The sequence below is a fragment of the Prionailurus bengalensis genome, chromosome E4 (assembly GCF_016509475.1).
Source record: "Prionailurus bengalensis isolate Pbe53 chromosome E4, Fcat_Pben_1.1_paternal_pri, whole genome shotgun sequence".
Lineage (NCBI taxonomy): Eukaryota > Metazoa > Chordata > Mammalia > Carnivora > Felidae > Prionailurus > Prionailurus bengalensis.
Genome location: NC_057360.1, coordinates 65,006,558 through 65,022,499, shown reverse-complemented (window position 1 = coordinate 65,022,499; position 15,942 = coordinate 65,006,558).

The following is a 15,942-nucleotide window of genomic DNA, read 5'->3' as shown; positions in this document are numbered from 1 at the left end:
TCTGCACAGTGAAGGAAACAATCAGCAAAACTAAAAGGCGACCGACGGAATGGGAGAATATATTTGCAAATGACATATCAGATAAAGGGTTAGTATCCAAACTCTATAAAGAACTGATCAAACTCAACACCCAAAAAACAAATAATCCAGTGAAAAAAATGGGCAAAAGACATGAATAGACACTTTTCAAAAGAAGACATCCAGATGGCTGGCAGACAGATGAAAACATGCTCCACATCACTCATCATCAGGGAAACACAGATCAAAACCACAATGAGATACCACCTCACACCAGTCAGAATGGCTAAAATTAACTACCCAGGCAACAACAGATGTTGGTGAGGATGCAGAGAAAGGGGAACTCTTACACTTATGGTGGAAATGCAAACTTGGGCCGCCACTCTAGAAAACAGTGTGAGGGGCTCCTCAAAAATTAAAAATAGAACCTATACCCAGAAATTGCACTACTGGGTATTTATCCAAAGGATACAGGTGTGCTGTTACCAAAGGGACACATGCACCCCAATGTTTATAGCAGTGCTATCAACAATAGCCCAAAGTATGGAAAGAGCCCAAATGCCCATCGACAGGTGAACGGATAAAGAAGATGCGGTGTGTGTGTGTGTGTGTGTGTGTGTGTGTGTGTGTGTGTATGCTGTACCCAACACACACACACACACACACACACACACACACACACACACACACACACAATGGAGTATTATTCGGCAATCAAAAAGAATGAAACCTTGCCATTTGCAGCTACGTGGATGGAACTAGATGGTATTATGCTAAGCGAAACAAGTCAGTCAGAAAAAGATAAATATCATATGACTTCACTCATATGAGGAATTTAAGATACAAAACAGATGAACACAGGGGAAGGGAAGCACAAATAATACAAAAACGAAGAGGGGGACAAAACATAAGAGAGTCTTAAATATGGAGAACAAACTGAGGGTTGCTGGAAGGGTTGTGGGTGGGGGGATGGGCTAAATGGGTAGAAGGCATTAAGGAAGGCACTTGCTGGGATGAGCACTGGGTGTTATATGTAGGGGATGAATCACTAGATTCTACTCTTGAAATTATTATCACACTATATGCTAACTAACTTGGATGTAAATTAAAACATAAAAAAATAATTTAAAAATATTAAAAAATAAAAAAATAAATTCTTGTAGAAATAAAAAAAGAACTATTTGAGGAAAACTACAAGAACTCTGATAAATGAAAATAAAGAATAAACGTAGAGATATTCACAGATAGGAAGACTCCATATCGTCACATCAGTTCTTCCCAACTGGATCTATGTATCCAATGCAATCCCAGTCAAAATCCCAGAAAGTTCTTTTGTGGATGTCAACAAACTTATTCGAAATTTATTTGGAGAGCCCAAAGATCCACAATATCTAAAGAGAACAAAATTGGAGAAGTGACACTACCCAGCTTCAAGACAGTATCGTGTTGGCAAAAGAACAGTCAAATGAGTGGAACAGAAGAGAAGGCCTAGAAGCGGACCCGCATATAGTCAACTGATTGTTGGTGAAAGAACAAAGGCGATACGATAGCACAAAGTCAGTCTTTTCAACTGGTGCTGGAACTGAAAATCCACAGGCAAAAAAATGAATCTCGACACAGACCTACCACCCTTGAAAAAATGAGCTCAAAATGGATCACAGAACTAAACGAAAATTGCAAAACTCTAAAAATTAAAAGATTTTAATTTATTTCTTAAAAAATTTTAATTTTGGGGCGCGTGGGTGGCACAGTCGGTTAAGCGTCCGACTTCAGCCAGGTCACGATCTCGCAGTCCGTGAGTTCGAGCCCCGCGTCGGGCTCTGGGCTGATGGCTCAGAGCCTGGAGCCTGTTTCCGATTCTGTGTCTCCCTCTCTCTCTGCCCCTTCCCCGTTCATGCTCTGTCTCTCTCTGTCCCCAAAATAAAAATAAACATTGAAAAAAAAATTTTTTTTAATTTTTTAATTTAAAAAAAATTCAAAGAGATGAAAATTTCAATGACTTTGAAAAAGTGGTGAAGGACTGTTTAGACACAATACCAAGGGTACCATCCATGAGAGATAAAAACCTCTTCTCTGACATGGCAAGAGAAGGAAAAGACAAGCCACAAATTGGGAGAAAATATTTGCCGCTGACACGTCTGATATCTCCACAATATACACACAAGTTTCAAACTCAACCATGACAAAATCTGATTTTTTAAATGGGCCTAAGTGTGGGTTTCCTTGCATGGGATGAGTCATTTAGCTCTTGCTGATTTCATGATTTTTGTCTTTATCCTACAATAGTTTGTGATGTTTCTACATGTGGCTGTCTTTGTGTTCACCTTTGTGTGTGTGTGGGGGGGGGGGGGTTGGGGAGTAGTTTGTTGGATGCATAGATGAATGTTTTCATCACCATCTCAAAGGGAAATTGGCTGCTGAACCCACAGTGGAAACTGAGGAAGGAAGATACAATCAAATGTCTTTTCTTTGGAAAGGCAGTGCATGTTGGCTTTCCAACTTTAGCTCTAGCTCTTCTCTTGGCCTTCTCTCCTGAATAGCACTCTTCCCAGAGGGGGTCCAAACCACTGGATTGATCGCGTGGTCAAGGTAGCTCTCCCCCCCATCATGCTGACCCAACTGGTACAGCTGGAATCTGTCCTCCCTCCCAAAGAGAGTCTCAGTTTTTCTAGAAACGATGAGTTTCACAGAGGGGCACTAAGGTTTACTTGTGTCTTGCTTCCCAACTGTTCTAGAATTCATAACACTGAATCATATGCACAAACTTAAACAGTACACGTCCTCTACCCCTCTCTGCCACAAATGACCCTGTTTCTTTCTAAGAAACTTAAAGTATTCTAGTTCTTTTTGCCTCTTCCTATCACAGACGCTCTTTCACTGCTGGGTGTTCCTTCTCTGCTTCTCCATACTGAAATGATAAAGGACTCACATCTAGCTTTTTTACATACTTTCCTGACGTGCTTCTATTGAGTACCTAGTTTCTTCCATTCATCCCTCCTTCCAATTTTTTGTTGAATAGGTAGTGCACAATGCTGTACAAAAACAGAACTAAGGCAGGTTCCATTTAACTATTAGTCTCCCTTAAAACTTCCTTTCTGTCCCTTCTGGAATGCTAACCCTCTGGGGGCGCCTGGGCGGCTCAGTCGCTTAAGCATCCAACTCTTGGTTTCAGCTCAGATCATGATCTTACACTTCGTGAGTTGGAGCCCCGCATCAAGCTCCATGCTGACAGTGTGGAGCCTGCATGGCATTCTCTCTCTCCCCCTCTCTCTGCCCTTTCCCTGCTCGCTCTATCTCTCTCTCAAAAAATAAACGTAAAAAAATTTTTTAAAAAAGAATGCTAACTCTCTGAAAATAGCACTAAAATAACCTGTTGATAAGCAAAGCTGAGTTTATTCCTATCTTGACAAGGGAGAGTATTACCTTCCTAGAGCAGTAGTGTTATATCTGCTAGTGGGGACTGAAAAGTGAGGCTATTCATGATGTTTTGGGGCTATGGTATATGACTGGTTTTCCAACTCAGGAGCTTAATTAGGACTGGGTGTCATGCTAAAATAGTTTAGGATGTGTGGACCCAACAAAGACTTTTGAGGTCAGGGTTTCAAGTGCCTTAGAGAATTAACAGTCATTTGGTGGTGTTTATTGAAGAGCTGAACAGTTTGATGGCCATTGACCTGAGGTTTTTTTTTTGCGAAGGTTCCCAAGAAAAACAATAAAGTTATACACAACTTTTGTCTTCCTGGACAAAGATTTTTTTTTTTTTTTTGGAATAGCAATGCCATGCTGATGAAGACAGTAGAAGAATAAAGTTGTATTATTGAAGACAAATGAATAGCAAAGTCATGTTAATGTAATGAGTAAGCACGCTCCCTCCTTACCCCCACCCCCACCCCCACATTCTTTCCAGGAAATACATAGTATATAAAAATACAGATATGCCTTCAAATACAGGCTAATATACAAGCAAACGTGTGCTCATATATACATTAATACTATCCCCACTATATGTAACGACATCTAGGACATCCTCCGACAGAGCACTCAAAGATTTACCTGAATTCCTTTTAACTGCAGCATAATTTTCCACTCTAGAGATGGGTCATTATTAACTCAGCTTAATGCTGACAGATGTTATTACTCCCCAGCTGTCGCCATTATAAACAATTCCATACTAGAAACCGGTGAACATGTCATTTCATACAGAACTGAGCACAAGGAAGTGAAATGCAAAGTCAAAAGCTATCTGCACGCGGAACCTCGACCGAGTGCCACACATCTTTCGGCGGCACGTCTTACCGAGCGATGCCTCACCAAGAAGGTGCCAAAATGCAATCTCCCGTCATTAGGTCTCAAAGAGGAACGAAGAGCATAGGGAGAGGCGACAGGGCTCAGCGACGAAAGGCATGTGTCTGGAGCCACACTGCCCGGGATGGAATCCCACCTCCCTCTAGCCATGTCACCGCAAGGCAAGTCACCCCCGTCGCGGTTTCTCTCTGAAGTGGGTTTAAGGATGGCACCCTCTTCACAGAGTTGTGAGCATCAAGGTCGTTGAGATACGCAGAGTGTTCAGATGTGTGTCTGGCACCTAGCAAACTCTATCTAAGTAAACTAAGTACCTATGAGGTGTGATTATAGGAATCACCACCAGCAGAGCCACGGAGCACCCAGTGCCTTCCAGGGATCTTAGGGCAGGAACCGGAAGCGGACGAACCGGAAGCTGACGAGAGAAGGCAATACCCACGGGAAGCTTGGGTGAACACGATCGATTCTGTAACTTCCTGGGTGTAGCCACGCTTTCAACCCCCCTCTTTCCATGTTAGATTAGCAATAAAATTCACAACTGATCTTAAGGGGAAATGAATCTGAAAGAAAGGGTATTTATTGATTTGTTCAAACATTTCCTATTCCCCTACCATGTGATAGGATCTATCGATGGAATGCCTACTACCTACTAGCTTCTCAATAAACGTGTACTGAATGAAGAATGAATTAGAAAGAGTCTCTGATGTTAAGGAACTCGGAACATCATTAAGGGAGAAAGATAAATGAGAATGACCATACAGAACAATGGGTGCTGTAATGGAAATTGGTACAGGATGCTACAGAAGCATCGGACAGGGCCAACTAATGCAGACTAAGGGTCACAATACACTAGAAAAGAGCTTGTCCAAGTTAGTAAGGGAAAGGTGACTCACGGATGCGTTGCAGAGGGCATCTGGTTAGACAGATCAACATTTACAAAGGTCTAGGAAATGTGGAGGTAAAGCTCCAGATCCAGAAGGTCCTACGACTGAATCCTACTTCCCGCCTCGGGCAAGGTCCACTCCTCTCTATAACACACTTTCCACATCTATACAGCGGGTAACATTAGTCCTTAACTCCAAATACAGCCAGGATCGAAGAGGTTAGTGTGTGAGCCATTACGCAAAATGGCTGACACACAGAAAGATCTCAAAAAATGATGGCCATAATTATCATCACCTTGAGGGATGATGGTGCCACGTTCGGGAAATAAAGAGTGGTTCTGAATGGGTCCAGGGTCCATTCGGTGGCCTGTGGTGGCTTTAAAGAGGCGGAGTCCTTGGGGGCCTATCACAAGGAAGAGAAACCCAGCTAAGTCTTTGGGGCTGAACAGCCCCTTGGTGTGTGGGATTTTCCGAAATACAAAGGCTGAATTTGATGGAACCAAATGTGTCATTATGTACTTTCTACTATTGTGTGAGCTGAATGAGCCTGTATTAGTGCTGTTCACACCATTCCTAATATGCTGGCGTGAATCACATCCCTCCTCTGCCTCTGCCTTATCAGACTACCTGCACACGGGAGCCCTGGCCCCTCTCCCGAGGGCATTTCCCGGCTCTTACCTGGTGGCTTGGACGGGGGTCACCTGCCTGCAGGAAGGAGAACCAAGGGTGTGTGAACGGTCTTTTGTTGTCACTGCTCCCTGATGAAACCCATTTTTTAAAATCTTTTAGGCCTGTATACTGGGAAATTGCCCACAGTGGCTGCGAACTCTGCTTTCTTTTAAATTAATAGCTCAGAGGACTTGATGCTTCAATCACACTCTAGGCTCTCTTTTTAAATGTATTATTTTACATTTTCTCGCTTCCTCTTCCTGTCAGCCGCAGAGAGATTCCTGCCACTTATTTTCATTGACTTCATATCTTCACATCTTTGAATATATACATTTCCATTAAGATAAATAACCATTTATCTTGACCTTTATTACCTACCTGTAATCCAAACATAATAAAGATCCTCTGTTATTTTAACGGCTCAAATACTAGAGAGAGAGAGAGCCTTCCCAAAGTTTGAAACCCAAAATATATTACCGTTTTTATTTACAGAGCAAATGGATCATCTAGCCTCTTAAGAATACATTCCCCATTCCCCACTGAGCGCCTGGGTGGCTCAGTGGGTTAAGTGCCTGACTTGGGCTCAAGTCGTGTTCTTGTACTCCGTGAGCTCGAGCCCCACGTCAGGCTCTGTGCGGACAGCTCAGAGCCTGGAGCCTGCTTTAGATTCTATGTCTCCCTCTCTCTCTGCCCCTCCCCTGCTTGCTCTCTTTCTCCCTCTCTCAATAAATAAATATTAAAAAAAAAAGACATGGTCAAACATATCCAGTCATTTCTGTCTCCATCCATCTTTATCTAGCTTGCTGGAGCTTCTTTTTGTCTTAAGACCAGCGTACTGCACGCCTCTTTCCTCCAGCTCCAGTCTGGCTGGGGTTGCTTTGTGGGACTGCTTTAGGGCTCTAATCCTGGAACTCTCCTTCACCAGCATTCCCCCCGACCCCCAGCTTTATTAAAACATAATTAACAAAAAGAAACTGTACTATGTCTGAGGTGTACAATGCGATGATTTGATATAGACATTGTGCAGTGATTACCACAATCAAGCGAATTAACACATCCCTGACCGTGTGTGTGGCGAGAACACTGAACCTCTCTCCTAGCAGATTTCAGGTATATGACACAGCGCTACGGGCTGTGGTCACTATGCGGCAAGCTCTATCCTTAGAACTTATTTATCTTGTTTCTTCTTGAATTTTTTTTCAATGTTTATTTACTTTTGAGACGGAGAGAGACAGAGCACGAACGGGCAGGGTTACAGAGAGGGAGACACAGAATCTAAAACAGGCTCCAGGCTCCGTGCTGCCAGCACAGAGCCCGACGCGGGGCTCGAACTCACGGACCGCGAGATCGTGACCTGAGCTGAAGTCGGACGCTCAACAGACTGAGCCACGCAGGCGCCCCAGAACTTATTTATCTTATAACTGTAAGTTTTTAACTTTGACCAACATCTCCCAGTTCCCCCGGCTGCTGGCAAGCACCTGCTCCTGTGACCTTCACATTTTTAAATTCCACATATAAGTGAGATCATTTGGCTTATTTCAGTAACTGTTATGTTCTCCAGGTTCATTCACACTGTTGCAAATGTCAGCATTTCCTCCTTTTCTGAGGCTGGATAATGTGTGTGTGTGTGTGTGTGTGTGGGCACGTGTTTCTCTCCCACATTTCTTTATCCTCTCCTCTGTTGATGGATGCCTAGGTTGCTTCCATGTCTTGGCTATCGTGAGTAATGTCGCACTGAGCACAGGGGTGCAGTTATCTCTCTACAGAACACCCCCTGTGCATGCAGAACCGTGGTTAGAGAATTAAGAAAATTGGAATAAAGCCCCCATCCAGAGCTATGAAGGGTCTGAGACTGACCCTACTTGCAAGTTGCTGGCACGTTAGCCTGCCATCATGTCACGGATGCTGGCAGAAGACACAGACTCCTGGGTCTGAGACAAAGGACGTTATTATTCACAGCAATAGTATTGACCCTGGCTCTGGTTCTTCGGGCTCTGGTTCTCATACAGGAACAGAAAGAGGGCCAGGAAGGACCTGATCATGCAATGAATTGCATTAGAAAAATGAAACTCTGAGCTTGGGGACCCTGAGTCTGCTTTAACGCACAGTAAACTTGCCTTCTCTGTGCTTCAGAGGGACACACGGTCTATATTCCAAGGCCGTTCATTATACAGATTTCCTCGAAATAATAATCTAGGACAAAGGCGTGAAGTGTCTCTGTTCACAAGATGTGCAGAAAAGTGAGACCCAAGGAGAACTGTCCCAGTTCAAGTAGGTACTGTAGAACCTCAGAGGGAAGGAGGAAGACATCATGTGTGATGACAGGTGGGGTAAATGCTGCCTGCAGGTGGGGGTAAATGTTGGCTTCTGGAATGAAGCACAGACACACTGAATGTCACCTGTGAGGGAAAAGCATCTTGGCTCTTATATGAGGAATGTATTCTTTTTTTTTTTTAATGCTTATTTATTTTTGAGAGAGAGAGACAGCGCATGAGCAGGGGAGGGGCAGAGAGAGGGGGAGACACAGAATCCCAAGCAGGCTCCAGGCTCCGAGCTGTCAGCACAGAACCCCATGTGGGGTTCGAACCCACAAACCATGAGATCATGACCTGAGCCGAAGTCGGACGCTTAACTGACTGAGCCACCCAGGCTCCCCTATGTTTAACCATACCTAACTAGCTTTGGAAGAAGGTTTTCCTGTTCTGGAAAAAGAAAAAAGAAAAGGAATTGAGGTTGCATTAATTATGCATACTTCAAAACTGAAGTAAAAGGGTTCACTTACTAAAATTTAGTGAGAAAACAAAAGTTGTGCTGGAAGAGATCCACACTCGTAGCGTGCTACCTGGCTCAGAATAATATTTGCATATTGCAATGATGTATGTTCTGAAAACAGATTGAAGTGTTTTTTCATTAAATGCTTTTTTATTTCTTTATTTTTTTTTTTTGAGGGGGAGGCAGAGAGAGAGGGAGACACAGAATCCGAAGAAGGCTCCAGGCTCTGAGCTGCCGGCACAGAGCCCAACACGGGGCTCGAACCCACGATTCGCGAGATCATGACCTGAGCCGAAGTCGGATGCCCAACCGACTGAGCCGCCCAGGCGCCCCCAGAATGAAGTATTAGTAGGAGGATGACACGAGGAGAAGCGTGCATATGTGTTCATGGGTGCACAGTGTCTCAAATGAGCTGGGAAGTCAGGAGAGGATGTCTAAAATCTAGGAAGTCAGAACTATTATTGCAGCCATGTTATGGAGAAAACAGAAGCAGCAGAAATTTGGAGGGGACACCACGGAAACAGATAAAAGAGCTGGACGTGGGTGCTTGTAAGAAGTGAGAATCACAGGTGGATGGAGAACTGCTTTAATAACGAAGTGACATTTTGTATTTTTAATTCTGCATTTGCACTACTTGTAAAAACTAAATTCAGTTGTACAGAATTCACTTTCACTTTTGGATGACTACAAGTGGTACATAAATCACCAGAAAATGAATCAAACAAAAAGCCTGGGGAAGAAACAAACAGAGAGGAGGACGGTAATTTCCAGCAACATCTCTAGTTACAAAAGATGTGAGTTGGGGCGCCTGGGTGGCTCAGTCGGTTGAGCGTCCGACTTCGGCTCAGGTCACGATCTCACAGTTCGTGGGTTCGAGCCCCGCGTGGGGCTCTGTGCTGACGGCTCAGAGCCCGGAGCCTGCTTCGGATTCTGTGTCTCCCTCTCTCTCTGCCCCTCCCCCACTTGTGCTCTGTCTCTCTCTGGCTCTCAAAAATAAATAAATGTAAAAAAAAATTTTTTTAAGAAAAAAAAAGATGTGAACTGATTAAGTTAGTCGATTGAAACAAAACGCTCTCAGACTGAATTTTAATAATCTGGCATGACACTATTAAAATAAAATTAAAATAGGGGCGCCTGGGTGGCGCAGTCGGTTAAGCGTCTGACTTCAGCCAGGTCACGATCTCGCGGTCTGTGAGTTCAAGCCCCGCGTCAGGCTCTGGGCTCATGGCTCAGAGCCTGGAGCCTGTTTCCGATTCTGTGTCTCCCTCTCTCTCTGCCCCTCCCCCGTTCATGCTCTGTCTCTCTCTGTCCCAAAAATAAATAAACGTTGAAAAAAAAATTTTTTTTAATAAAAAATAAAAATAAATAAATAAATAAAATAAACTTAAAATAGGGGCGCCTGGGTGGCGCAGTCGGTTAAGCGTCCGACTTGAGCCAGGTCACGATCTCGCGGTCCGTGAGTTCGAGCCCCGCGTCGGGCTCTGGGCTGATGGCTCAGAGCCTGGAGCCTGTTTCCGATTCTGTGTCTCCCTCTCTCTCTGCCCCTCCCCCATTCATGCTCTGTCTCTCTCTGTCCCAAAAATAAATAAACGTTGAAAAAAAAATTAAAAAAAAAAAAATAAATAATTAAATTAAAATAAAAAGGAAAGGTTGAAAATGAAGAGGCTGAGATGGGATCCAGAAAAAGGCTGACAAAAAAAAAGTTGATGTAGGGGCTCCTGGTGGGCTCAGTGGGTTGATTTCGGCTCAGGTCATGATCCTGGGGTTGTGGGATCGAGCCCTGCGTTGGGCTCCACGCTAAGTACGGAGCCTGCTTAAGATTTTCTCCCTTTCTCCACCCCTACCTCTGCCCCTCTCCCCCACTTGTGCTTTCTCTAAAACAAAAAAAATAAAGTTCATGTAATACTACAAACATCAGACAAAATACTATTCAAAGTGAAAACCAGTAAGGAATCTAGAGTATGGATAAGCAAAATAATTCACCAGGGAAGTCTTCCACTCGTGAACTTATAAGGTCCTAACAGCATAGCTTCAAAACGTACTACACAAAAATTGATAACACTCCTGGGAGAAACTGAACACTCAATCACAGGAGACATTCAGGCAGTTCTCTCAAAAACTAACAAAACCGGGGCGCCTGGGTGGCGCAGTCGGTTAAGCGTCCGACTTCGGCCAGGTCACGATCTCGCGGTCCGTGAGTTCGAGCCCCGCGTCGGACTCTGGGCTGACGGCTCGGAGCCTGGAGCCTGTTTCCGATTCTGTGTCTCCCTCTCTCTCTGCCCCTCCCCCATTCATGCTCTGTCTCTCTCTGTCCCAAAAATAAATAAACGTTGAAAAAAAAAAAAAAACTAACAAAACCATCAATGGGTCAATAGGGTTCAAAAGGGTATAAGGACAATTAACACGCCTGATCTACAAGTCTAACCTTCACACAGAGAATGGTCACGATTTTGACCCCACAGGAAGCCTCGAGAAATTCTGAAACACTGATATTATATAAACAATTTCCATGAACCACAACGCAATACATCCCCCGTCCCAAAAAAGGAACCAAAGCCTGGATCACCGTCTTCATAGACGTGGATATTTGCTTCATAAACACTTCTGTGCCGGCCATTATTCTAAGCACTTTCAAATATTTACTCACCCGATCTTTACAAGAGCTGTTTGAGGAAGTCCCATCATCCCCCACATTTTACAAACAAGGAAATGGACACACGCAGACTTGGAACGACTTGCCCAGAGTCACGGAGAGTAAGTGGCAGAGTTAGAGACAAGCCCGGCACCGGGACTCCACGGTCTAAGCTGTTGATTGTCGTATCACGCTTATTCTACTAACATAAACATCTAAATATGCTGTGAGTTGGGGCGCCTGGAGGGCTCAGTCAGTTAAGCGACTGACTTCAGCTCGGGTCATGATCTCACGGTTCGTGAGTTCGAGCCCTGTGTCAGGATCTCTGCTGACCGCTCGGAGCCTGGAGCCTGCTTCGGATGCTGTGTCTCCCTTTCTCTCTGCCCCTCTGCCTTTTGCGCTGTCTCTCTCTCTCTCTCTCTCTCTCTCTCTCTCTCTCTCTCAAAAATAAGTAAACATTAAAATTTTTAAAAATAAACTGTGAGTTAAAGAAGAAATAAAAACAAAAATTTTACAGTACATAGCTCTACAACTTAACAGAAGCACTACAGATCAAAATAAATAAGGAATATCCAGAGCAGTTCCCAGAAAGCAATTTACAGCTTTCTAGGTTTACTGTAAGAGGCAAGATAAATAAACGATTCTAATCCAAAAAGCCTGGAAAAGAACAAAATAAACCCAAAGGAAGTAGAAACAAATAATAATGAAGTAGAATTTAATTAAAATCCAAAGTAAACCCGAAACAATAGAAATGTTCCTTTTTTTAAAGTTTGGAATCTCTGGAAAGATGAGTTTAAAATAACCTTCAACAACAATGATAAATCAGAAAGACTAAACAAAATGAGGTAGGAGAAAAGGACACATAAGATGATTATAAAAACATACCTTGAACAACTTGGTATCAATCTATTTGAAAAAGTATATAAAATGGGCAAACTCAGAGGAAGATATAAATTACCATAATTATACCAGGAATAGAAAATTTACTAGAATAATAACCCTAAAAAAATGGAAAAACGGGGGGGGGGGGGATCCACCCTTTCAAAAAACAAACAAGAAAAGACACCAGGCTCAGAGCTTAGAAAAGGCGTGAAATTTCCCCAGCGTTGAAAAACATTGTTAATTGCAAACGTTTGGTACCAAAAATAGGCAAAGTAGGAGAAGATAACTACTGGCAAATAACAGGTAGATGAAAAAATTAGCTAATTCAATTCAATAGTGTATACTGGGCCTTGGTCTTTTGACCAAGCAGGGTTTTTCTTTAAAATGTACCAATGAGTCAACCTTAGAAAAATCTATTAATGTAATTCACCACCCTAACCAATTAAAGAGTAAAAAGCATACAATCCTACCAATGGATATAGAAAAGGAGCCAGCTGAACATTTAATAGATCACTAGTGATAAAGTGGCAAACAAACCAGGAATAGAAAGGAACTTCCTTCGTCTGATAGAGGGCAATGCCAGAGATGTGCCCCAAACATCCCCTGTCATGGTGACCGAAACATGAGAAGCATTTTAATTAAAATTTGGAAAAAGGGAACAAGTCTCCATGATAGCCTCTGTGGCTGCTAGCGTTGGATATTGTATCATGGCTCATAACTGAATGCAACAAGAGAAGATATAAAAAGTCAGAACGGAAAAGACAAAACTGCCAAAAATAGGCAGATGATGTAATCAGTGTATTTTCTCCCTTTACAGGGAAAAAAAAAAAAAAAAACCTCCATCCACTCCAGATTTTCCAGTCTTTTTACGTCTAAACTTATGTCAGACCCACGATAAGAACCATACATGTTCTAAAAACGCACGCAGTTTCCAGATCACAATTTCAACATCAGGGTTTCCTTTTCTTTCTCGTAGGTTTCAATCCCATTGTAGTCCTAATTCCAAAGAGCTGTGTAAATATTTGAATTGAGCTGCCTACCGGAAAAACTGTGAAGAAGGGACACTGACAAATGAGGCCCAAGATTAACGGATTCTTTTCAGGTCTTGGGAAGACCCTCCCCGCCACACCCTCCCCTCCCTCCCCCTCCCCCCCCCCCCCCAGCAGTGGTAAATACACCATGTAGTATCTCTCTTAGCTGTGGGTCTCTCTGCTCTTAATGGCTCATCAGCCCGAGTGTTTCCAGTTTCTCTGGGGTCAACATTTGGGGCCAGGAGAGATCATGTGGGACCGGACTGGATGGCTGGCAATTATCCCATGCTGGTTTGTCAGTCTCCATTGACCCAGCTTATCAAAGACACGTTAATAAACTACCTTACTCCCAGGTATTCACGTCTCAAGCACGCTGGTTCTTAGAAAGGGAGCCTTTCGTACTTTGGGAAGGTCTCTAGGAGAAAGGCATGAACTGAGCTCCAAACTAGGAAACACCAAGGAGTCAAAGTCCCAGGGAAGCTGGCGGGTCAGTGTCTGGGTTGCCTTCAACCGCTGGGAAGGCCCGTCTTGGGCCCATTGCAGGAGAGGCAGACAAGGCTGGGTCTGCTGACTGCCCAAAGGCCAGGAGACATGGGAGGGAGGCAGGAATCTGGAGGTTGTCTGCTCTCTCCAGCGATTCGAAGCGATGCTCTGGACTGACGAGCAAGCAGCGGGACTGGCGTCAGTACGGACGCCGTGTCCCCAGCTGCTGCCACATTCCCTGGCCTTGGCGCGTGCAAAGCGCTCAGTGAGCACCTGCTGAAAGCATCCACAAGTGAATGAGTCACAGCTTCTGGAATATTTGAATTGCAATGGGACCTCACAGATCTTCAGCAATTAGGGCACGAGACCCCAGGGCACGAGTGGCTTGCCTAATAAAGCTGCACCCTTCAACGTGGTTGGGTCCTGGGGCACCTGGGTGGCTTGGTTGGTTAATCGTCCGACTTCAGCTCAGGTCATGGTCTCAGTTTGTGGGTTCGAGCCCCGTGTCAAGCTCTGTGCTGACAGCTCAGAGCCTGGAGCCTGCTTTGGATTCTGTGTCTCCCTCTCTCTCTGCCCCTCCCCTGCTCACGCTGTGTCTTTCTCTCAAAAATAAATTTAAAAAAAATGTAAAACTATGGTTGGGTCTGGAGACAAGAGCTCCTCATCATCTACGGAGATCAGGGCCGTGTCTTGATGCAAAGGCTTTGTTCCTGCTGGAAACCCCAGATCGCCTACACACATACCGTCCATGTGATCGGGCTGATGAGCCCCCTTTCTAATGAGGTCCCCAGACATCAGCAGATTTGGATCTTGCTACTGCCCCCTTGGGGAAAGGGACCCCGGGGCCCAGGGGCCCGGGGGAACAGTCCTCCCTGACAGCCTTTAATACACACTTAAGGGGCAGGGCTCCGGGAAGGCACAGGGGAGCCTGGGGCTGCTTTTGTGACTCCCAGACCTGACCAATCAGCGCAGGAATTAACAGACAGACCCGGGCAGGTTCTAAGGTTTTCTTCCAGGCTTCCCTTCAGAAGACTCTGAGCGTGCTGCACCTGCCCAGCAGAGCAGGAGTGCTGGCCGGGGCTCTCCAGCCTTACTCTCTGAAGCCAGATCGAGCCTCGGCCCTGCCTGGCAAGAGGTGAGTCACCCTCCACCACTCAGTAAAAGCAGGGTTCTTGTCTGACTGGGCGCGGCCTCACGACTCTTGCTCATGGGACGCCACCTTTTCTTTTTCTCCTCTGTCCTGGGACTATTGTCAAGTGGAACAATGACTGTGTAGCTGGGCTGTAAGATTTGGGAATAAAAAGCATTATACATACTGGGGAAAAAAAATCATTCGGAAAGGGTTATCTGGGACTTAGCCTTAGAAAAACCTGAGGCAGAACTTTCTAAGGGCTTCATTGGTCCCTTTAGCCCAACAAAACAACTAAAGGCTGAAGGGAGAGCCAGGGGAACTGGGAACGTGCACTCCCACCCCTCACAGTCCTACCTGTCACACTCCTGGTGAACGGGGCCTGGTGGCAAGCCACAAGCCACCAGACTCTGGCGGGGTGAACCCACGTGGGCCCTTTCCACCAGGAAAAGTGGATTTCCCGAATATAGAAGTCCCCGCCATTTCCTCCCATTTCCTGCCCCAGATCTCAAGCAGGGGCCAGGAAAGTGAGGATCAGTGAATGGCTGAAGTAGAGTCTCCCGAGCGCAGGAGTCCAAGCAGAGCCCGAGAAGAAGGTCCCGGACGCAGGCACGCCTGCAGAATTGTTGCACTGGGAGAGGCTTACCCATCCCGACACACATCCGCACGCTCCCCCTGCCCTTGGGACTCTCTCCCCTGCGGGAATGTCTCCTTCCCTGTTTCCTCCTCCTCCTCCTCCTCCTCCTGTCTCTAAAAGCTAGCAGAGCACCCTCTATGCAGCAAGCTGGTAAATACATTCTAGCTACATGAAGACCAGCCACGTCCTGAGCTGGGACTTGGGAGAGAAGTGAAGACAAAAACAATGACCTAAACTATTCCTATTTTGACATCTATGCTCATCTTTATCAATGGTTTCCATTTATTTATTTATTTATTTATTTATTTATTTATTTATTTGAATGTTTATTTATTTTTGACAGAGAGAGAGACAGAGCGTGAGCAGGGGAGGGGCAGAGAGAGGGAGACACCGAATCCGAAGCAGCCTCCAGGCTCTGAGCCATCAGCACAGAGCCCGACGCAGGGCTTGAACTCACAGACTGTGAGATCATGACCTGAGCTGAAGTCGGATGCCCAACCGAC